The 23828-nt window shown below is 30.7% G+C and overlaps 2 protein-coding genes across 2 annotated transcripts in view; one reads left to right on the forward strand and one right to left on the reverse strand.

The window, feature by feature from the left end:
• Positions 1 to 23828, reverse strand: part of LOC106692957 (spectrin beta chain, non-erythrocytic 2-like) — an 85070-nt gene that overhangs the window by 58398 nt on the left and 2844 nt on the right. The gene's annotated exons all lie outside the window — the stretch shown is intronic.
• The window catches only part of LOC106692959 (trifunctional enzyme subunit beta, mitochondrial), an 86571-nt gene continuing 67849 nt past the window's right edge, over positions 5107 to 23828 (forward strand). Inside the window, exon 1 of the mRNA XM_067048622.1 lies at positions 5107 to 5169. The gene's annotated coding sequence lies outside the window, so the exon portion shown is untranslated. The remainder of the gene's footprint in view (positions 5170 to 23828) is intronic.

Genomic DNA, 23828 nt, shown 5'->3' on the forward strand with positions numbered 1-23828 from the left:
GATTTATTCAGCTTACCGTATTTATTTTAAAAGTGGTTTTATTGTAGTAAATTAAGTAAACAGAAACATTTCATCGGAGGGGGTTGTCAATCGTTTAATTGATGTCTTTGATGAAGGGAGCCTAACCCCTTGGCATTAACCAATCAATGCCTTCGAGACCGTAAAATGTTCCAGAGACCGGCAAGAGACCTCATGCCAGCCAGGTCGGTCATGCCCTACAATAGGAGGCGACATAAGATTTCTTCAATTAAATGTCTTAAGAAACCGTTACCTACAATCAATGCAATAAAAAAAATAATTTAAGGACTCCAAGGCGTCCATATTACTTTAATGACAATAACAAGAAGGTTGGATTAGTCCGGAAAACCAGAAGTCGGCTACGGGTCCACTTCTCGTGGACTTAAAGACTTCAATTTGCCCAGAAAGACATTGATTGAACAAATGAAAACTGGCACTGGGTATTGTCCTGGGATGAATCAACATTCACTTGAAATACACCTAATGAAACGGAGAGCGCGGGGATGACCAGGTAAAATATAATCATCATGCAATGTGTCTCTTAGAGTAAATTAGCAATGAGAATCGATGATTGTATTGGATGATATTTTTAAAGGGCCGTCTGTGGCCAAGGAAGTTGAAGCGTCACCTATAACTACCTCATTACAACAGAAGTACCGGTTCGAATCCAGCCAGGGGGTCGACATTTATTTAATAGTGGTCTAAAGGATGGGATTTGTACATAGGCACATGCATGTACAGGGTTACAACGTGCTCATATATACATTGAAAATAAGGTCAGGTATATTGAAGATAACCTTCAAGACTATTTCATGGATTATGCGAGATGATTTTGTACTACTCCACGATCATGTGTCGCCTCATACATCTTAAGTAACGCCTGAGTATTTAAATGAATTTGAAAGTAGAGCGCTACTTGTTTTCACAAAAAAATCCAGACCTCAATTCAAAAGAGGGGACTATCTGGGACATGATGGGAAGGCTTGTGAGAAACCGTCAGGTTCTCATGGGGACTCCCCAAGAACTCAGAATAGCACAATGACTTCAATGACTTAATTCTGAACTACTTTAATATTAACTAGTAATTTACATCAATCAAAACTTTTTTTGATTTTAATTTGTTATTTTTTATTACTATTACAAATCATTTAAATCCAATTTTTACTAGGCTAATATTCTTTGCTTGATAACCCTATACTGATATATTCCACCTAACGTTTCAAAATTACATTTTTTATAAAAATTTGAAGTCATAATTTTGATCACTAGTTTACTAATGTTCCAAAAAAAAAGTTCTGAAATGAGAAAAAAATTGGAGAAGAGATTTTTTAAATTAAACTAAAATGATTTCCAATGTTACTGTATTTTTTTTTTTCACAAACAAAAATAAGAAAATATAATTAAAACACATCGTAAAAAATAAGAAACATCAAGTAAGTAAATTTCATAGACCGTAAGCATGTTAAGGGATAAAAACAATTATGAAAATCTTCATAAAATCTTATGATCGGTAATGAAAGAAAATTAGCAATGATACCATTAAAAAAACTAATTGATCAGTCAATTAACCATGGATACATATTTAATTATTTTTTACACGAAACCAATCATTATATCGTTTTTACAATTCTGGTGGAAAAAAATGTATATGGACTTGAAATTATTCTCAATGACGCCAAAAAGATATGTCCAATTACAATTTTATTATTCATTTCCAGATACTACGTGATAGCCGAGCAAGTTAGGGTGGGGGCAAAGATTAATTGGTTTAGAACATCGTGGGTTCGATTCTAACTGGCCTAGTCAATACTTACAAAATCAACTTTTTTTTTTTCTACAAATAGCAAGAAAATCATCATTTTGTGATTTTATTTGAAAATATCAAAGAAACTGCTACGAAAGAAGATAATCATTGGAAACTATTTCATGGTACATTTACGCTTGCCTTGCTTCGATTTGAGTGCTAATAGACATCTGTACATCTAATAGTTCCTGATATCTTCGTTCCTAGCAGTTTCCATAACAATGGTCAAAATAAATTAATAATATGATGATACCAGGTTGCTTTTTGAAAAACTATATTCCAAGAACTATTGGACTTAAAGAGCATAGGAGGAGCTAAGGCTCAAATTTTACCACTTTATAGTACTTTAAAAAAGGAATTAATTTTTATCAAGTGGCAGTTATAGTTCAAGAGCCCAAAAGGAGAAAAAAGTCAGTTATTTCACTCCAATATTTGATTACTTTAATGAAAACTACTTACAATCACTTGTAAACATTGATTAGTCTGCCAAGTACGGCTGTTTTAAAACGTAAAAAAAAAAAAATATTTTTTCATTTAGAGCTCGCTATATCTTTAAAACTACCTACACTATAAAACCAAAGAGGACATAATTTAAAATAGAGTAAATTTCCTAAACTGTAAGCCCTAATAGAGCTATTTACGTTCAATAGTTCTCGAGATATAGCTTTTTTAAAAAGCAATATTTCATAAAAAATGCACTGAAAAATCAGAAGTTAGTGAATTTATTTTGATAAATTGTATCTCAAAAACAATAAAACATACAGATGTCTGCAAGTACTCAAATTAAAGCTAGTTAAACGTGCTATAAGGTAGTTTATGAAACTTATGTTCACAAGAGTAACAGTTTTCATGAATTTATTATATCAAATATCGTAAAAACTAGCTCCTACTAAGATAAACGTTAAAAACTATATAGTACATTTAACTAGCTTTAAATTTGAGTGCTTAAAGAGATCTGCACGTCGAATGATTTTTTAGTACATTTTTTATGAAATGCAGCATTTTAAAAAGCTATATCTCGGGAACTATTGGTCGTAAATAGCTCTATCAGAGCTCACATTTTAGCAAATTTACTTCACTTTAAATTATATCCTCTTAGGTTTTCTAATGTTGTTGGTAGTTTTAAGATTTAGAGCTCCGAATGAAAAATTGATTTTTTTTTTTTTTTAACATTTTGTAACAGTTTGTATATCCTCTACATCTACTTGGCAGACTTATCAATTTTGACTAGTAACTATACAGTTTTCATTAAAGTAATCAAAAATTGGGGTAAAATAACTGTGTTTTTTTTTTCTCACCGGTTCTTACACTAATACCTTTAAAGATATTGAACGCTGAGTGAAAAATAAACAATGATTTATACCAACAGCGAACAAAAAAATTTAAATCCCGTCTTTGTTCTAATTTATCTGTTTTTCTTTATATCTCTAGTACTAGTACAGGATTTTAATGAAAGTCTTAAACCAAAAGAAAAACATTTTCGAGACTAGACTTCGGAGTTTTTCATAAGAAACTTAACTCTACCCCCCCTCCCCCCACACTCCCATAGTTTCTTCTACATGGTCTGAGTAACTGCATTGCACTGTAGTAAGTCTTTCATATGGCGCATTTAATCTGACAGGCTCACAGTGCTGAAATTTTGACATTTATTCCCACCCCTAAGTCGCGTTGCTGTTTGGTACCTTTATTAGCTAACTCTTTTATTGGACTTAGGTGTGGGTAAGTAACCTTACCAACCTGAACTACTTCCCACTCTATTCCTAACAGTTATTTATCATACATACCAGACTGGCCTCTCTGGCACTTAGCTCCAAATCGAGTATTTTTTTTTCTTGTATTCCTTTCCAAATTTTCTCAAATATGTTTCCCTGAACCTCATTTTGAACGACCCGAATGATTTGGAAGAACCATTGTGAATTGTGAGTTTGTGATGGAAAGATGATGACGTTTCAACGAGACGGGAGGTTTAACTGGTTTAATAATATGAAACGTTCATCCAACAACTAACTTCTATCCTAAAATTGTTTGAGTTTATTAAACAAAAAACTTCGATGGGTGATTATTACTCATCATTTTACTATTTATACACTTTTTATAAGCTTTGCATCTTATCCTCAAAGGAAATGATTCACCTACTTTTGACATTTAAAATAAAAATAGATAAGACCCATTGTAAAGAAAATGAGCAGAAAACTGAAATTGAAACTGATTGTGTGCTAAAGGAAGAAGAGATGAAAATTCAGAAGTTATTCAAATTTTGATGAAGTAATTTTTATTTATAAATATTACGCAATTTTTATTTAAAAATCATTGAATTGTTGAATAAAAATTACTCTGCATAAATTTGAATATAATAACTTTATGAAAAAAAATATTTATGAGTGAAATGCCCATACTATGGTGGAAATTGTATGGTTGGCGTCATGAAAGCATTTAGGTCCATCGTGATAGTTTATATTACTTGTAGTAGGAGTAAAACTAATGTTACGTTAAAGCCTCTATATACGGTGACAGTTTACAACAGTAACTGCCATCATAGTGCACATTGTACATTTATCCTCATAACAACTTTAACTATCAGGTATGGCGTGATAGTCAAGAGTATCTGTCGCGTCAGCGAAAATACCCTCACTCAAGACACGTTTATTTTATCGACTTTTCTATATTCTATTTTTTTTTTTAATCTACCAGGTTACTATGAAGTGGTTAATTTTTTTATTGAAACTATTAAAAAAAAATTATGGGAAAAAGTTATATTTTACTATAAAAAATAATTTAGAAATATAAAAATTACAATTAATTTTTTTAATTAAACGTAAAAATTAATTGAAAATTGAAACTCTTTTGGGGAAAAAAATTATTTTCGGTCTTTGCTAACAAACCTTCATACTTATTTCTCTCCTTTCAATAAATTAGATGGACCAGTAACTTCCGTTCACTAATTAAAACCATACCTGACAATTAATCAATTACTAATCTTTGTAAAATTTTGGTTTTAACAATTGTTATAATGCAATTTTAAAGAACTAAAAAACACATCTAGCAAATACCACATTCATTTAACATTACGAAATTATGATACATGATAAATTGTTCATTGTCAAAAATAAAAATATTTTATAAAAAGTTATCTACTACTGGGTAATTTAAATTAATCCTTAGACTATAGAATCATCCCAATATCACCATGTTTACTTTTGTTAGTGGGTTAATACGATGGCCTAACTTAAGAAATTAATTCCTTTTGAGGAAATCAGTTTATCAGTTAAAATTTGTTTCTCGTTCCGAGCACGTCTCTTCACTTAGAAAAAAAAACACATCACCAAGTACGGAATTCATTGGACAAGGTATGCATCTTAAAATAATATAATAGAATTAGAAAGATTATATTGTTAGTATATTAGCCCAGTCAATAAATGGCAAAAACTACCAGTTGTCGCATCAAATTAAGGAAAAGAATAATTTCACATACGTGATTGACTCTAATCAAACGTCTTTCCAAAACACTTTTGGGAAGGGTACTTACTCCTTACCCCTAAGGGTACTCTCCTTCAAAGTTCAAAACGCAAGCCTTAACATTACTCGAAAGTCCAGAAATAGTAGTCCTAGAAACTTGTATTATCTTTTTGGATTGTTCCCAATAAATTTATCAATAGGCTGTATTTTAAAGTTTTAAAATTATAATTGTACTTGCATACACTGTGCGTTTATACACAATGTTGCATATGAAAGAGTCTAATGAATAATACAAGCTAGAATTATCTGATATTAGTCGGCTATTCAAAATTCATCTCAATAGAAAGTTTTACAGTTTCGACAGGAAGCGCAAAAAATGCAGTGGGTTCAGCGTTTCTCGTCTTCAGTAATAAGTTGAATTTAAATTTATCCCTACATCAGAAAAAGATGCATTTAAATCTGCACCATGTTACACAAGAGGAAGACTACCGACATCTTTCGAAGAAACTACAAAAAATTAAAAAAAAAAAAAAAAAACGGGTGATGGAACTAGCAGAGAATATGCCGAGCTAACATTTTTTTCAAGAATGTAAAAGTTTAATAATAATAATAATAAAGGTCTAACGAACCCGAAGGTTCCATGCCGATACCAGCAATCGCTCTCTACAAACATCCTTCCAGAAATGCCCCTCCAAACCCAATTCTACTAAACCTGTTTTAATGCAATCCTCACATCTACGTTTCGGTCTACCCCTCGGACGTTTACCCGTCGGTTCAGTATTTATTAAAATTTCAGGGATCCACTAGTTACTAAGCCCTAAACCTGAAAACCCACCTTAAACGCCACAATGCTATAACTTGAATTATATTTACCGGGTGTAGTTTCCTCAATTCAGCTTTGTGAAGCCTTCTAAATTCTTCCGTCAATTCATTCTTTTTCGGTCAAAATATTTTACGTAATACCTTATTTTCGAAAACCTTAAGGAGCTGTTCATCCCTTAGTGTAAGAGGCCACGTCTCGCATCGATAAAGAAAAATAGTTTTGTAAATTCTAATTTTTAAGTTTTTGGATAGAAAGCGCAAGCTAAGCTGTTAAGAAATTGAAAAATAACAAGCATTTCCTGCCTTCAATCTCACTTCTATTTCCTCATAAATTTCGTTTTTCTAGTTACCGTAGAACCTAAATACTAAAATCTTCCTACCTGTTCAAACGTATTTCCTCCTATATCTATATCACCGAAATTGCCCGCGTTTCTAATGTTTCCCATATATTTTGTTTTATCCCTATTTATTTCAAGATTTAGTTGCTTACTGCAGTTTATTAACGCGGCTGTAGTTCTAGTTTTAGGGGGAGGGAATTGTTTATTATATCTTATTATTGTATCTCTTTTTTTTTCTGATTATACCATGTATGTGTAATTTATATATGTCCGATTACGGATTGATAAGTATGCTTTGTGAGATAGCAACCTAATGTATTTAGGCAGCATAGATAAATAAAGTATTTCTCTCTCTCTCTCTTCCTTATCCTCATCAAATAATACCAAATCAGCATACCCAAGCACCGGTATTTTATCACCCAATGTTAAACCCTTTCCGGTTTTCATCACATTTTAAATGGCAGTAAAAGTTAATAAATACTTTAAATTATATGTTGATTATTGACCGTGTGTAAATTTGAAATAGATGGTCAGGGCTGCGGTCAAGAAGAAAAAGTGTTGGTCGAACGTCGGCAATAAATAACTAGTTGGAAACAATTTTTTTCTCTTGACCGCAACCCTAACCAGTATGTAGAATGTGTTTCAGGATTAAATTTCCAAACTAAAAATATGAATTAAGAATTTAAGAAAAAGACAAAAAATCCGCAATTAAGGCTTTAGGAGCTATTCACGTATAAAGATTATCATAGATATAACTTATTTAAATGATAGTAAATAAATTAACATGTAATCCAACTACTGTTAAATTATTATCGAAATTTAATCATTAAAATTTATATATAATGTTTTTCAAACATTATATTAATTATATTATCATTATATTAATTAATCATCAAACATTATTTAAATATAATCTTAATATTTTCTTGAGACTGGTAATTTTTTCAAAAATAAATAATTCAAATTTTATCCATTATAGTCTCAAAACCATTTATTTCTCTTATAAGTCCGACGTTTCGGCCAATCCGGCCATCTTCAGGGACATTCTACTACAAAACAGCTTTTATTACATGTATGATCCTACAAACATTTCAAAATACTTAACATTATTATTTATAATTTACCTTACCTTAATACAACTTTGAAACTATATAACTTAAAAAACTAACTCCATGCAGGCTATTCTGCCCAGGTCAAAAACATCAATTTCTATGAAACATTAAAAACATTAGGTAAAAGATATTTTTTTTTGTTAATAAGTATATCCCACATATGTTTAATTAACTAATTAGTCAAATATCACTTAAAACAAAGTCAAAATCATTTATCACCAAACACTAGTCCTTAAACTTTTATCACAACAATGCTTGTAACCTTCCTCCACTCAGTTCAGGCATTTAAAATTATTTATCATAACTACATTTTTGTCAATTTTCCTCTATATTTCATTAGAAAAATTCCTATCAAGGCTAATTATAATTATCCACATACAATTTATCCTATATTATACACATTATATTAATTAACATGTAATCCAACTACTGCTATATTATTATCAAAATTTAATGATTAACATTTATATATAATGTTTTTAAAAGCGATTTTCCTTGAGCATTTACTTTCTTCCACAGCAGTTGTGGACGAACGGCAATGGATATGTGATGTCACGCTCCCAACATCTCCACTGAATTTCATTTTCTTTTTTACCCACGAAGAAGGGTAAAAAGAATTGTTACGAAGAAAACAATTCTAATTCATTACGACGAAAGATAATTGAAACTTGCTAAACAAAAACATATACCCGGTGCCGTTCGGCCACAGCTGCCGTGGAAGAAAGATGCAGAGCTTAATGCTCCAAGTAATAGTACAAGAGCCCAAGAGGAGAAGAAAGGCAGTTATCTCACCCCAATTCTTGATTACTTTAATGAAAGCTATGTATAATTAATAGCCAAAACTGATGAGTCTGCCAAGTATAGGTAGGGGGAATAAAAAATGGCGACTGTTTCAAAGCGATAATAAAAACTAATTTTTCATTCGGAGCTCTATATCTTAAAAAGTAGGAACAACACAAGAAAACCTAAGAGAACGTCATTTAAAGAAGAGTAAATTTGCTGAAATATGAGCCCTAATAGAGTTATTTACGTTAAATAGTGTTCGAGATATAACTTTTTAAAAAGCAACATTTCATAAAAATGTTGCATGGGACGTACTGAAAGATCAATAGTTAGTGAATTTATTTTGAAAAACTTATATCTCAAAAATCATTTGACGTACAGATGTCTATTAGCACTCAAATTAAAGCTAGTTCAATGAGCTATAAAGTAGTTTATGATGTTTATCTCCGTAGGAGTAATAGTTTAGATGAAATTCGCTAAAATGAATTGATTTATCGTTGTTCAGATAAATTTTCATTTGCCAAATTTATATTCATATGTGAATATCATAAAAACTACTACCCCTACGAAGATAGGTGTCATAAACTACTTTATAGTAAGTTAAATTTCCTTTACTTTGAGTGTTGGCAGACATTTGTACGTCTTATGGATCTAGAGATATATTTTTTCAAAAATCCAACATTTTATACGAACAACTAGAAATGAACATTTTGTTACAAAGATAAACATAATTAACTATTTTGTAGTAAATTTAACTACCTTTAATTTGAGCGCTGGCAGACATCTATACGTCCAGTGGTTTTTGGAATGAAGTTTTTCATAAATCAAACTTATTGTCCGAACAACTATAAATCAATTTATTTTAGCAAATATTATGAAAACTATTATTCCTACGAAGGTAAAGGTCTTCATAGTCCATTAAACTAGCTTTAATTTGAGTGCTAATAGACATCTGTACGTCACATAGTTCCTGAGATATAGAATTCTCAAAATAATTTAACTAACTCCTAATCTTTCAGTAGATTTTTAAGAAATTTTGTTTTTTAAAAAGTTATATCTCCAGAACTATTGGTCGTAAATAGCTCTTTTAGGGCTAATATTTTAGAAAATTTACTCATCTTTAAATAATGTTCTCTTAGATTTTCTAGTGTTGTTGGTAGTTTTTAAGTTTTTTTTTGTTTATAGAGCTCCGAATGAAAAATTAATGTTTTTTTAAGGTTTTGAAACAGCCCCCATTTTCTATTTCCCATACCTATACTTGGCAGACTCATCAATTTTGATTAGTAATTTTACCTAGTTTTCATTAAAGTAATCAAAAATTGGGGTGAGATAACTGCCTTTTTTTCTTCCCGGCTCCTACACTATAATGGCTTCTGACAGCACACAAGTTATAACAACATTTAATATGAATGTTAATGTTTACATTTCACTAATTAAGCAGGTTTGAACAAATATTAATTTATTTATTATAACCTGGATAAGTCATAGAAATGACAATCTTAAGACGTGAATATATTCTAAATATAACGTTAACAAATATATCTCAATATAGATTTTTTTTCTTCTCGATTCATGTTTTCAGATATAATGTTCGATATTTATATATCGAAATATTTAAATTTAAAATATTTAAATCTCACTGTTCACATTATTCATACTAGTTGCCCTGATAAAATGTAATAATTTCAACTAAAAACTTTTCTCTTTAATTATTACTTGGTACTTATGTCATTTTCAATAATGTTCGATCCTCAATTCATGTTTTCAGTTAACCCTTTAATCCTGGAACACACTGTATACTATACAATTTTAAATATTTTTTATACAGAAGATGGTCAGGGTTGTTTTCAACTAATTATTTTTTGCCGACGTTCGACTCTAACTTTTTCTTCTTCCCCGCACCCTGGATATCTACTTCAAATTTACACATGGTCAATAGTCAATAGTATAATTTAAAGTATTTATTAACTTTATTACAGTATTTATTACATTCTTGTATTGTTGTAATTAAAATATTTTTTATAACGGAGATAATCAGCTTGCAATCCTTAATTCACATTTTTAATTAGAACACTTAATTCTGAAACAATCTGCATATATACTATTATATTTCAAAAATACATTTATTCAAATTATAAATTGCTTTAATAAAATAACTAATCGGTGTTATCTTTTTTCTTATTGCATGAAAAAAATATTTAAATCTCGCTGTTCACATTATTCATACCAGTTGCCCTGATAAAATGTAATAATTTCAACTAAAAACTTTTCTTTTTAATTATTACTTGGTAGTTAAGTCATTTTCAACCCTTCTTAAGATATATTCATAATTATGATGGCATTTTATACAAAATTTCACAATCGATAGATTTTTATATAACAAACCCTTATACTAGAGGCAGAGTGGTGCCAGAGCAAAAAAAAATCGATTTTCGAAAGCGCTGATTTCGATTATCTAGTTTGTGATTCTCACACTATATAAGCTACAGGATCTAGGAACAGCATGATTTTTATCCCTGTTTCAAGGGTATTCCCATTAAATTTAGGCGCACTATCAGAATACTGGAAGTTTGACCAAATCATACGCTACTCTAAATGAGTGATGTATAATTGTAAAATGGGGAAAGTAACATTATCTACGATGGTTAACTAGGCCACACATCAGTCAAACTAAGCAAAAAAAATTAGAGCGCTTTACAACGTTATAAGTTACGAATTTTAAATATAAGCATTGAGAACAGCTATGATTACAAAAAAAGCTCCGGCTTCCTCCGAGATGTGAAGGGTTACTTTTCCAACTAGAAGTGTTAAAATAAAGATCAGAACAAAAATCATTTGCCTTTATCTGCCTATCCGATCATAACACCGCAAAGAAAGGAAATGAAAGACTTGGCAAAAAACCTCTTAATGTGAATGCTCTCGAATTTGTTATCTCTCCATTATACACCAGAATCAAGTGTATGGGATACACTTCACATTGCCCAGAAAAATTCCGGCCCTTTTCAAAAGAAACGGCTGAAATGCCCATTGAAAAGTATTCATGGTACTACATGTCATCCACGGTGCATAAGGTTTTGTTGCATGGAGTTGAAATAGTGCAGAAGTCGATTCTCCCAGTCGGAATATTGTCGAAAGAGGCATAAGAAAGCAGAAATAAGGATTACAAGACTTTCAGGATCTGAAACTCGCGGGAAATGTCTTGTATATCTACCGACGAAGACGTGTTCCACAAGCTACTGGAGACTTCGGATCCTATATCCTATATTCGAATCCTATTATCACGAACAAGAGAACCGAACCAAAGAAAAAACACCTGGAAATCAATGATGCAGGTAAGGAACTGTTAATCTAATTTCCTTAAATTTCAAATCGTGAGTGTCTTTTCAATTTGAACAACCTTTGACATTAAATCCTTAGTTTTATTATTTACAAAATTCTCCAGTCTTTTAAGCTTCCTTAAATTTTTAATTGTAAGCATTATTTAATTTAAATATACACTAAGAATACTCGTTGCAACTTGTTTCGATGAGTACAACCTATTCCGAAAATTTCAGACATTTTTATCTAACCAGTAGGCTTTCATTTCCTCATTAATTCTTTAATTTTCTTCAAAACAAAAAAAACAGTCGAATTTGATGCATGTAGGAATTGATAAAAAAAAAAAAAACGGGTTGGTCCGAAAAAACTCAAACATTTCACTACATATATTGCAAGCTGATAATCAGAGATCGAATTCTTGCACTATTTACCTGGCTTCAAATTCAGCCAAACTTCGATATAAATCCAATTCATGAAAAGGACATTCAATTGACACTAGTTTTATATTATGAAAATTCCACGTATTGGGGTCACTACACGAATTTACACATTTTTAAATTTAAAAATGAAACCATCATTTCTCTAACAATTTCGTCACAAAACTAACAATTAATATGAAATTAGATTCATGATACGATAAGCTAAATTGTTCCTATCTAGATCACTAGTTCTAGTTTGGTCTGGGAATTACCGCCATCTGCTGGAGGCGAAGACAAATAGAAATCCTTCCGTAACAGGACAATTAAAAAATAATAAGTAGAGGCGAATGGAGGCGAAATGTAATTGCAAATGAAATTACAATTACTTTCTACTTATTATTATTTGAATCTAAGAAGTGAGAATACAATTTTGATTAATAATTTCAAGTACTTGATGAAATAATATAATTGCAATAATGATACGAAACCACAATTAATTATTCTTAATTACTCGCAATTATATTGGACTGTAATTACTTTTTGCCCAACAGTGATAAGTAGAGGCATAATTTCTATGTAATTGCACATTTTGTTTTGTGGTTTAACATGTTTTAAGGTAATCTGTTTGATTCGTGATCTAAAGAATAAAATATTGAAATTCAATACTGCACGAAATTGCTCGTTTTGCTCATTTTAGGCTAAATTACACGATTATTTTTTTTTTTTTTTTTTTTTTACATATAGAAGATAGTCTGGATGGGTCAAAAGAACACAAATAGTATTTACACTACTTATTATGAGCCAACGTTTCACCCGACTTTGAAGGGCTTCTTCAGGGCTTAAAAAGATACAAACATCTAAAATAATGTAACAAAATAAGAGAATATTTAACATGGAATAAAAGTTAAATAAGATGTGGCAAAATATGATTATGTTAAAATTGACATAAAAATGAACAAAGTAAAGTAAATAAAATAAAATTAAGATGTACAATGAAAAGTATAAATAAACAAGAATTACAAAAAGGTATTAGAAAATATATAATAACGAATAAAAAAGTAGATAAAAACACAGTACACACTAAAAGACGGAAAATAATGGAAATATGAATAAAATAAAGGTCAAGAAAAAAAGGGGTCACTTCGTAAGTTTTCACATAATCATGTTTAGCCAGACCTTATTTTACATTTATTTCCAGACTGCAGGAAACTGCACGCAGATTCCGACTACTACAGCACTTACTAGACAAACGGTCTAAACTTCCAACTCATTACAAAAGACTGATCTACATGACAATAATAAGGCCCATCTGGATATACGGAGTTGAGCTTTGGGGCTCCACTAAACCTTCGAATTCCTCTCGTATCCAATCTTTACAATCCAAAATCCTTCGTAAAATCCTCAATGCTCCTTATTTTGTTACTAATAAAACCATCCATAAAGACCTAAATGTTCCTTATGTAACCGATCTACCCCGAACCCAATATAATTCCTTCCATAATAAACTCCCTAACCACCCAAACCCACTCGTTTCTAACCTTGCTTCCTCTTCCATTCCTGCCAATCCTCCAAGGCGCCTGAAAAGAAGATGGCCTCGTGACCTTATATTGTAAACTGTTTTAGAGTTCTACTACTGGGTAGTTCCTCTACATCCTGTATCATATCATATGTCATTATGATCAAATTTACTGGTTGTATTTTTTTATACAGTTGTAAATATCAACAAATAAAAAAAAAAAAAAAAAACATTTATTTCCTGTTATGTATCATCTTACTTTGTTACATTATTTTAGATGTTTCTATCTTTTTTTGCCTTGATGAAGCACTTCAATGTGGGATGAAATGTTGGCTCATAATTAGTAGTTTAATTGCGATTTGAATTCTTTTGAACGCATCTTTGTATTCTACATACGGCCAATCAAATATCTTCTGATTTTTATTTTTGTTCCATACAATTGTATATATTTGATGGCCATTTGAAACAGATAATTTTGCTAACCCTAGCATTTAAGTATTTAGGTCATCTGATCGAAAATGGTTAAAGTTTATACCAGCTAATCAAAGCAAAGAGTTTAAGCGGCCTAAAAACATTAGTGTCTTCAGTTATTGGCTAAGGTAAACTTTTATTTACCATTGTGCAAATATATTGACAGATATAGATTCCTTCTAGACTGAGGAATGTGGAGATCGTTAGAAGGAAATCAAACAGTATCTATGATCAATAACAATTTTAGCTATTCACGATAAAGATAAAGTTATCATAATAGAGCTTGGAACAAGTCATTTAAGTTTATGAGCGGTTCTAAAACAACCATAAGATTAAGGTACATTCTTTAGATCCGTTTTCATAAAAATTTATTCCAGGACAAATCAAGAATGATACCATCTATTTGGAATACTTTATTATTATAGAGGCAATCGTTTCTATAGATAAGGACTCTGTGGTTTGATCCGATCATTAACCGTTAGATAATTTAAAGTCTATAAGTAAAACTGATTGCAGGTATGAGCGATTTGTATGTTTTTCTCATTTCGTAAAGTTTCAAAACTAAGATATATACGACAATATAGAGAAGGAATCCTTAGCTTGAATTTTTGCCAATGAAGATGATGAAGATCTTGGATATGATTAAAAAAAAAAAAATTGCTGATCAACAAATTATAGATAGATTTTGACAGATATAATCCAGTTTGTTTTATATTAGATTCATAAATACGTAATTTTATGGCCATATTGTTAGCATTCATATAGCAGAGAAATTATCACCCTTTAACTTTTTTATAAACCAGGATGATAGGATCAATTAGTGTGGTCGGTAGTGTGAAATGTGTAAAAAAAAAAATATAGATAAGGTAGAGCAGTCTGGTATATGATCGGAATTAAGTCTTGCAAGATTTTAAGTTGTGTCAATTGATAAAATTTGGGTTTTTTTTATTGTAACCGTTCATTTGCTTGTGGATCATTTGAGTAGAACGAATTAACCTCTAGTAAACAAGCATCACAAAATTTTCACTTACAACCCCACAAACGTCCTCACGTTTTTTGTAAATTGGTGGGGTCATGCTGAAATAATCAATATATTTCTAATTTTCGATTAAAAAAAAAAATAAAAAAATAAAAAACTAAAGCCGATAGAAGGCAAAAGTTATGAACAAAAATTTTCTTAAATGAATGGAATATGGTCCGGGTGCGGTAAAAAAAAACTCAAATAGTAGAATTATACTATTTTACTGAGCCAAAATTATTGAATTATACTAGAATTATACTATTTTATTGACCGCACCCGGACAATATTCCATTCATCTATACACACGGTCATTCAATAATCTTCCAAAAATTTTCTTATTTTTCAGTTGCTACAAATTTAGAAATTAAGGGTTTCTTGAGGTGGATATGAATTTTGTTCCTGCTAAGAATATTTAACAGTTTAAAAAAAATAAATAAATCCCTAATGCAATTGGGAAAGATCAGGTAGTTTCAGTCTTTCTCTTTCGAATCGCATGCATCTATTTTCCCTTTAATTATTTATGAAATTCCTTAATATTTTGTATAAACAAATTGTTTATTATTGCTAACAATGAGTTTTGGGGCATCAAGACATGTATTTTCGTCGAAAACTGGAATTCGAAATTTTTCACGATCGGTATATTTTTCCTTAGTTTATATTCCAAAGATAGGGGGTGAAAAAAAAAAGTTTTTGAAAAAAAATTGTTAACCCTCTAATTCAATTAAGAAATATAGATGCTCAACATATTAAAAACGCGAAAAAACCAATTTGGACACGATGAAATTTTGAGTGTTCACCTCCACTTTAATGATGTTTTTCTGCGTAGAAAACAACCGTGCTTAAAGACTTTGTGTGTGTGCGTCAGATATTCCCGAAACCCTCAAACAGTGTCCTAGGGCTTATGAAACTTATTTAAACACACTCCAACTGATATGAATAAAGTGAACAGTGGGATTTGAATAATTTTTTCATGAAATATGACAAAGATAACAACGTTTAGTAATTTTATTAAAGCAATTTAAAATTTAAATTAATGAATTTTCCCAATATAATGGGCATCTGTATATGTTTAAGTGTCCTAACTGAAAATATATATTAATGATCACAAAACAAGAAATAAATTACTAATTGAGGTACATCAGTTAACGCTTTATTTAGGATATATTCCTGTCTTAATATTTTCATTATTATGAATTATTTAGGTCATAATAAATAAATTAATAATACAACTACTTTATTAATGAAATGAAAACATCAACATGTACATTAAATGTTGTTAAAATTTTAGAAACAAGTTGTAAAAGCTTCGATACTGTGCAAAATCTTCGAAGGACATTCTTGATCTTTTGTAATTGAAATTTGTATTATATCTGCCGAAAATAATTGTTTTCTCGTTTTTAGGAAAAGAAAAAAAAAAAAAAGGCTACGTCATGAAAAACTGTAATTCTTTAACAAATAGATAAACGTGTTTTTGTTCTTTAAATAATTATTAAAATTAGGTTATACAAATGTATTTAATTCATTGATGTCAAAGGTTTTTTTGGTGTTGTAATTTAGGATGAAATATGTCATTAGCTAGTCGATTAGGTGATGTCATTCCCAGTTGAGGCAACACTTTATTAACGATTACCAAACAATTGTCTTCAATAAACCTCAATGCTTCATTATACATCTCTGTATAATGCAAGGCATGCTGTGGTTTAAATATCTCACACGAAGCAGATGTAGTTTTAAGCCATATATTTTACGACAATTCATTTAGAATTGATGGTGAACAAGTTAATAAACTTCTAGTAAATTAAGAGTGTGTACAATTTGGATGAGAAAAATGAAACGCAACAGCTAGAGAACTACCCCATTGTGGATCGTTTTCTCTCGCCGAGCATACACAAACGGTCATTTTTGACAGGCCGAACTCGCAGGCTAGATTCGCGGGGTTTTTCTGTTCAAATTACTAGATTATAAGTCTGTAATTGCTCACTAACGTAAAGCCATTTGTACATTCAAATATCTGTCACAGATACCCGACCAGAAAGATGGGCCGTTTGTGGCCGTGTGAGTTAGGGCGGCCAACCTTAACTTCCCAGTGACCTCCGCCGGTTCGAATTCGGCCAGGGGGTCGACTTTTATTTCTATGGCGGTCCCACGAATTGAGAACTTGACTCCCTCCCCCACCATGGTTAGGATGAGATAGTACTCTGTGGATAACTCTACCCCCCCCCTACTGTGTGTCAGAAATGACCACGAAGGGGATCATTAAAAAAAAAAAAGAGGTGCCCTGCCAGTTTGCCACTAAAATACAGTCAAGGTGCTTCAAAGAAAAATCTGAGTTCCGTTCGTGTGTAACCAAATATTCTATTTTGACATGCAGCTATGTGCTGCAAAAAAACGACTATCAAATGTTCTTAAATTTTGGAATTTAACCCCCACCCACGTTTAACAATAACAAATGTAAGTAAAGTATAACATAGTACCTGATTTGATAGAATAGTATATAATATATTAACAGTATATAATCTTCACCAAGTATCTGTCGAAAACTAATATTATTAGGCAATAATTTTTTTTTTTGTAGAAAAAACGCCTCTGATACTACAGAATACTATATTTTCATATTATTCTGAATTTTTTTTTTTAATTCGACATTTAACCCCTGTTACACTATTTCAATGATGATTCAACACCTCATTGTACACCGATTTACTGGCTTTAATCAAAATGATTTGAACCGCTTCAAATCCTACAGAAGTGTAGAATCGATTCACTGAAGTGGTACTTCTGCGGTAGGTTGATTTTAACGAAAAAGTTGCTGTACAATTTTGCGAGACTTGTTTATTTGGACTCAGGATACCTCAAAACGTGTAATTCCGTCGCACTCGAATTCGAAATTTTGCACGATTGCAATACTTCCACTTAGTTATCGGTAAGTGAAATTAAACACTAGTTGAAGACATGGATGGCACTAGATTGAAAGGCCACATGAAGCTCCGATGGGTGGATGGTGTCGCAAATGATTCAAAGAGGCTAAGTGTAAGGAAGGGACTGCTGCACTTTTCCAATTAAACAGGCGGGATATGTTCGAGGAGGCCATAGTCCAGGAGCCCAAGAGGAGAAAGAAGACAGTTATTTAAACCTAATTTTTTATTACTTTAATATAGCTATGTATAATTACAAATCAAAGTTGATTGAGTCTCCCAACCATAGTAGGAGGTAATAAAAAATTATGGCTGTGGCAAAAAGTTAAAAATATTTATCCTCATTCAGAGATCTATAGCTTTAAAACATCCAACAAAACTAAAAACCTAATACAAAATCATTTTGTACAAAAATTTTCTAAAATATAAGCCATAAAAGAGCTATTTACGTTCAATAATACCCGAAATATACTTATTGGAAAAGCAACATTTCATAAAAAATGTACTGAAAAATTAGTAGTTTAGCACTTATGTTAAAGCTAGTTTTATGTACTACAAAGTAGTTTATGACCTTTATCTTTAAATTTTAACAAAGTTACTCTACTTTAAATGATGTTTTATTAGGTTTTCTAGTGCTGTTGGTAGTTTTAAAGATACAGAGCTCCGAATGAAAAATTTATTTTTTTTTTAACGTTTTGCATTTATTTCGGGAAATCTATATCTCAGGGTCCATCAGACGTTCAGATGACTATTAGCATTCATGTTAAAGCTAGTTTAATGCACTACAAAGTAATTTATGACCTTTATCTTTAAATTTTAACAAAGTTACTCTACTTTGAATGATTTTCTATTAGGTTTTTTAGTGCTGTTGGTAGTTTTAAAGATACGGAGCTTCAAAGAAAAATTAATTTTTTTTAACGTTTCGCAACAGCCACCATTTTTATTCTTCAATTTTGCAGACTCATCAATTTTGGCCAGTGATTATACATAGTTTTCATAAAATTATTCAAAAATTGGGGTGAAATAACTAATTTTTTTTTTCCACTGGACTCGTATACTACTTGTAATGGGCTATCGATCCTATTTAGTACAGTAGTTAATTTTTTATCTATAAATTTTAACACTGCACTCTCACCAATGGCCGATAAATTGAGAATCTGTAGCCGACTTAATTTCATTATTAAAAAATACTAAAACAGCGGTGTTCAGTTATATCCACCAACCATGGGACCCACCCCCCAAGGCCTAAGCGCCCGGAGGGACCGTTGAACCCACGCGATGGCCCTGTACCCAATAGAAATAGTGAGGAAACTATCCTAATTTACAGATAGACTTTTTTTCGTTTTTACCATACACCAATGAATTATTTTGATAAACACGACATATGAGTATAGCAAGAACTTTCTTGACTAACACACACAGAGCCCAAATATAGGGTGTTTTTTTAAGCCCGATAGAACTTGAAATTGTAAAAAATAACACAAAAAATTAAATTGTAATCAAAATTTTTTTTTTATTCGAAAGATCAATACGTGACATTAACATTTGAAAATGATTTCGGGCATATGGGCACCGCGGCTGTTCTTGACGAAGCGCATTCTGTAAAATTGTGTTAAGCGATGAGGCGCATTTTTGGCTTAACGGGTTTGTTAATAAGCAAAATTGCCGCATATGGTCGTGCGATTTGACACCTCTCGATTATTTCCTGTGGGGCTACGTGAAGTCACTGGTTTATGCTGATAAACCAGCAACAATTGACGCCTTGGAGGCCAGCATTGTTCGTGTTATTCGTGACATACGGCCAGCAGTGCTCGAAAAAGTGGCCCAAAATTGGACGTCCAGAATGCGCTTCGTCAAGAACAGCCGCGGTGCCCATATACCCGAAATCATTTTCAAATGTTAATGTCACGTATTGATCTTTCGAATAAAAAAAAAATTTTGATTACAATTTAATTTTTTGTGTTATTTTTTACAATTTCAAGTTCTATCGGGCTTAAAAAAACACCCTATATAATCAAAGAGGGAATAGGGAGGAATCCATGATCTGTGGCTGTATCTCGAGAGAGCGCACAGCGATCAGAATTGGAGAAAACTAGGCCAAAATTCAAGCATATGCTACATTGCCACTTTTGGTTCCTCAGAAAGATTAACTTAGAATTATTTTTGTTTAAACGAAAATGATATGGTTATTACAAATACGATTTTTTGCTACGTTTTTGTACCTATGTACGAAATGCATAATAAGGGGAAGAATTGCAATCGTAAAAAATAACGAATCCAAGTTTTAGACGGAAATACACGTTTTATTTGAGTCCAAATAAGTAAATTTCGCGCAAAACGGTGGTTTTGTGTTGAGTGGGAGGGTGTAGGGGGAAGGGGTGTGCATGTGTGAGTGTGGGTCGGTGTGTAGGTATGCTGAACAGCCTAGCTCATAAACAAAAAATTGTAAGAATCTGAAATTACGTATTTCATTATTAGACACGCGCCTGGGATGTAATAGCAACTTTTTCGCTATGATAGATAACTGAAGGAGCCACTTAATATTATCTATTTCGCATTTTCTCAAATACGGCTCAACTATTATTTTTTTTATAAAACTCATCATATCAAAGTACAATCATGTTTAATAGTTCAAGGCACTATCCTCATTGAAATAGTCAGACTGCTTAAACAACGAATTACCATAAAAGCATACTCTAAATAACTACCTTTTTTTTAAATTGAAATAAATAACCACGCCTAATTACCAGAAATAATAAACATGGATAATATAATAAGGAAGAATTTGATAATTAACTAAAGGAGAAAATAAATGTTTTTGTATTTCCAAGGAGTTTATAACACTATCAGGACCATCAAAACACAAAACATTTAGTCATTTTATTGCCTAACCAGGAATAAACAAAAATATTATAATGGAAGTATTTTTAACATGAATAATAAAGATTTCATCAAATTTGAAACTAACTATGATTTCAATAAAGAGGTGAATTTAGTTTCAAAATCAAACTAATTGGGGATAGAAATATTATAATTTACATCACCCAAAAATTAATAATTTTATAAACGTAATGTTTTTAAACAGATGAATAAAAACCTCTCCCAATAAGGTGAAGAAAGTAAAAAAGGTCCAAGTAAATAGATTAACAGAAAATTAATGCAAGTCCTCTAGGCACTGTTTATAAATTATTACCTTCAATACTTTACTAGATGATTGGAATCAATAATAAAATTAAAAATAACAAAAAACAATAGGGAAATAACTGTATCCATCCTAAGAGATGAAATGTTATTTTTATACAAATGACAAAGCAGACAGAAAGGTCTGATAAATTGTATCATTATTATAGAAATTATATTAGAAGTGAAAAGCTTGCCGATTAAACTTACAACAAATTGATGAAACTAGTTAAAAGATGAAAAAAATCAAATGAACAGTAGGCCAATTTTAAAATAAATTATTCAAACGAGATATCCATTGCCAAATTTAAAATAAAATAAAAAAAAAGATGATACTAACAAGTAAATATTTATTTTTGATTTAAGATTTTGCATGATATTAAAACTTTTAATAATAAAATTTCTTAACTGAGAATAAAACCCTAATTTGTTCTTGTGTCAATAACAATCTGTTCGCCAATTAAAGTAATAAGTTATTTGCAATATATGTAATAAGTTGAGTAGGTAGTACCGATTCATACTTTATTTCTATCATTTACATAAATTTATAATCATTATATACTTTAATTTTATCAGAAGATACTGAATAAATATATTTTCTGGTGTCGTAAATTAAGAGAACCATTTACTCAGTCATGTGAATTAAAATATTTCAATAACTAAAGCTGCCTACTATATCCTTTTAAACCTTTTGTAGAGAATATGTTAATTTGATATTTTCATAAAATGAAATAAATGCAAGTCACTTTCATCCACTAACATTTAATAATATATAGTCAACTTCTTGGCAAGCTTATCCAAAATATTTTCAGCCAGTTTACTAGTTCCTATCATACATAATTATAATTTTTTTTTTAATTTCAATTCCCCACATGTTTATTATAAATTAAACCTTCATTAAAAAAAAAAAAAATTTTTTTTAATATAATATTTTTAGCCTTATTATCAAATCTTAACCAAAAACTTGTTTCTTTTATTGCTGTGCTTTCTTCATAAAAAATGAAACCTTCAAATTTCATTTTGGTGGAATAATGTTAATTGGTTCTCAATGATTGTATCATTAGATTACATCAATCATTGAAATTAAATTGTGAAGTGGAAGCCCCGAATTATTAGTAATTTAATAAAAAAAATAATTAAAATTACTTATGAATCTAAACAATGCTACAACTGATTATTGGAAGATTATTGATTGACCGTGTGTATAAATGAATGGAATATGGTTTTTTTTTTTGTTTTGACCACACCTGGACCAGATTCCATTCATCTATACAACTAATTATATTACATTTTCTCACTATCAGGAGCTAATGTAAATTGTAAAAATTAATATTCACGTAAGATAGATCTATTTAAACTCCAAAACAGTAGATCAATTTGCATTTGGTTTTCAGACACACTTTGGAGCATATCGAATAGGGGACCAGAACCTTTTTTTTCAATATTTGAATGAAGCTAAAATCTGCTGAATAGTTAATTAATCAGCAAGAGCAAAAATCCCTTTTTTCTCTCTCTCTCTTTTCATGAAAGCAATAATTAATTATTCTCTAACAAAAGAAATATTATTTCAGTTAGTGTAATTTCAGAAATTTTTTTTTACTTCATTCAGATTTTTACCTTATTTATCGATTCGGCATTTTATTTACTCTCCTTACATATTTAGACAAAATAAAAGAGAACTATAAATACTATATATTCATATAGTGTGTTTCATTATTACTGACCGAATCCTAAACCGCCATCTCCTTGATTTCAACTACAGCCAACTAAACCTCCATTTGCGATAAAAACTTAATCATAGTTGTTCATTTGTAAAGTATAATTGAGAATTCTAAATTATTTACACCCATTAAATGAGATTAAGAAATTGAAGGACCACATTAATTCCATATTTAATTACTAAACAAAAATGTTAATCCAATGTAATGTTACTTTATAATTTTTTAGCCCTTTTCAAACTATTCAAATGGTTTCTCTTTAATCTCTAAGAAATTACCTACATATTGCTGAAGGCATTAATTGAAAAAATTTCCTTCTTTTCTTTTCTGACAACATTAGCTCATATTAATTTAAAAACTTAATTTTTATTGTGTTACCAACAAAATAGAGTTGAGCTGATGAAGTCAGAAAAGGAAATAAGAAATATTGGATGAAGTTAACATATACTACATTGAGTGGTAAGTAGGTAATAAATTAAATGCTAACGTGATGGGATGTAAGATTGGTTTGAATAGGGTTGGTGGAAATTGCAAAAAAAGGGCCAAATAGTTCATAAAATAATATTGTATTAGAACACGAATTTTGTAAAATATTTTTACTAATAAATTAAAAATGGGATTCATGTAATTCTTTGATTTTTTTAAATGCAATTTGATTAACATTATAACTATATAAATAATGAAGGAAGATGGTTTGGGTGGTGGTAAAAAATGTTACTCAAAATGTTCAAATGTACAACCAATGTTTAACCCCACGTAGCAGGGTTCCATCATGGCTGAGTGAGTGGTGGTGGATAAGAAGTTACTAATTCTTTCAATTTTCTTATCGATCACCATTACAACTCAGCCCTACAACGTGGGGATGATACATTGATATATAGTAAAATAGTTGTTTGCCCTATTTTGAGCAACCTTTTGTGACCGTCGCCCAAACCAC

This window comes from Halyomorpha halys, unplaced genomic scaffold (assembly GCF_000696795.3).
Source record: "Halyomorpha halys isolate HHAL.00 unplaced genomic scaffold, Hhal_1.1 Scaffold80.1, whole genome shotgun sequence".
NCBI lineage: Eukaryota > Metazoa > Arthropoda > Insecta > Hemiptera > Pentatomidae > Halyomorpha > Halyomorpha halys.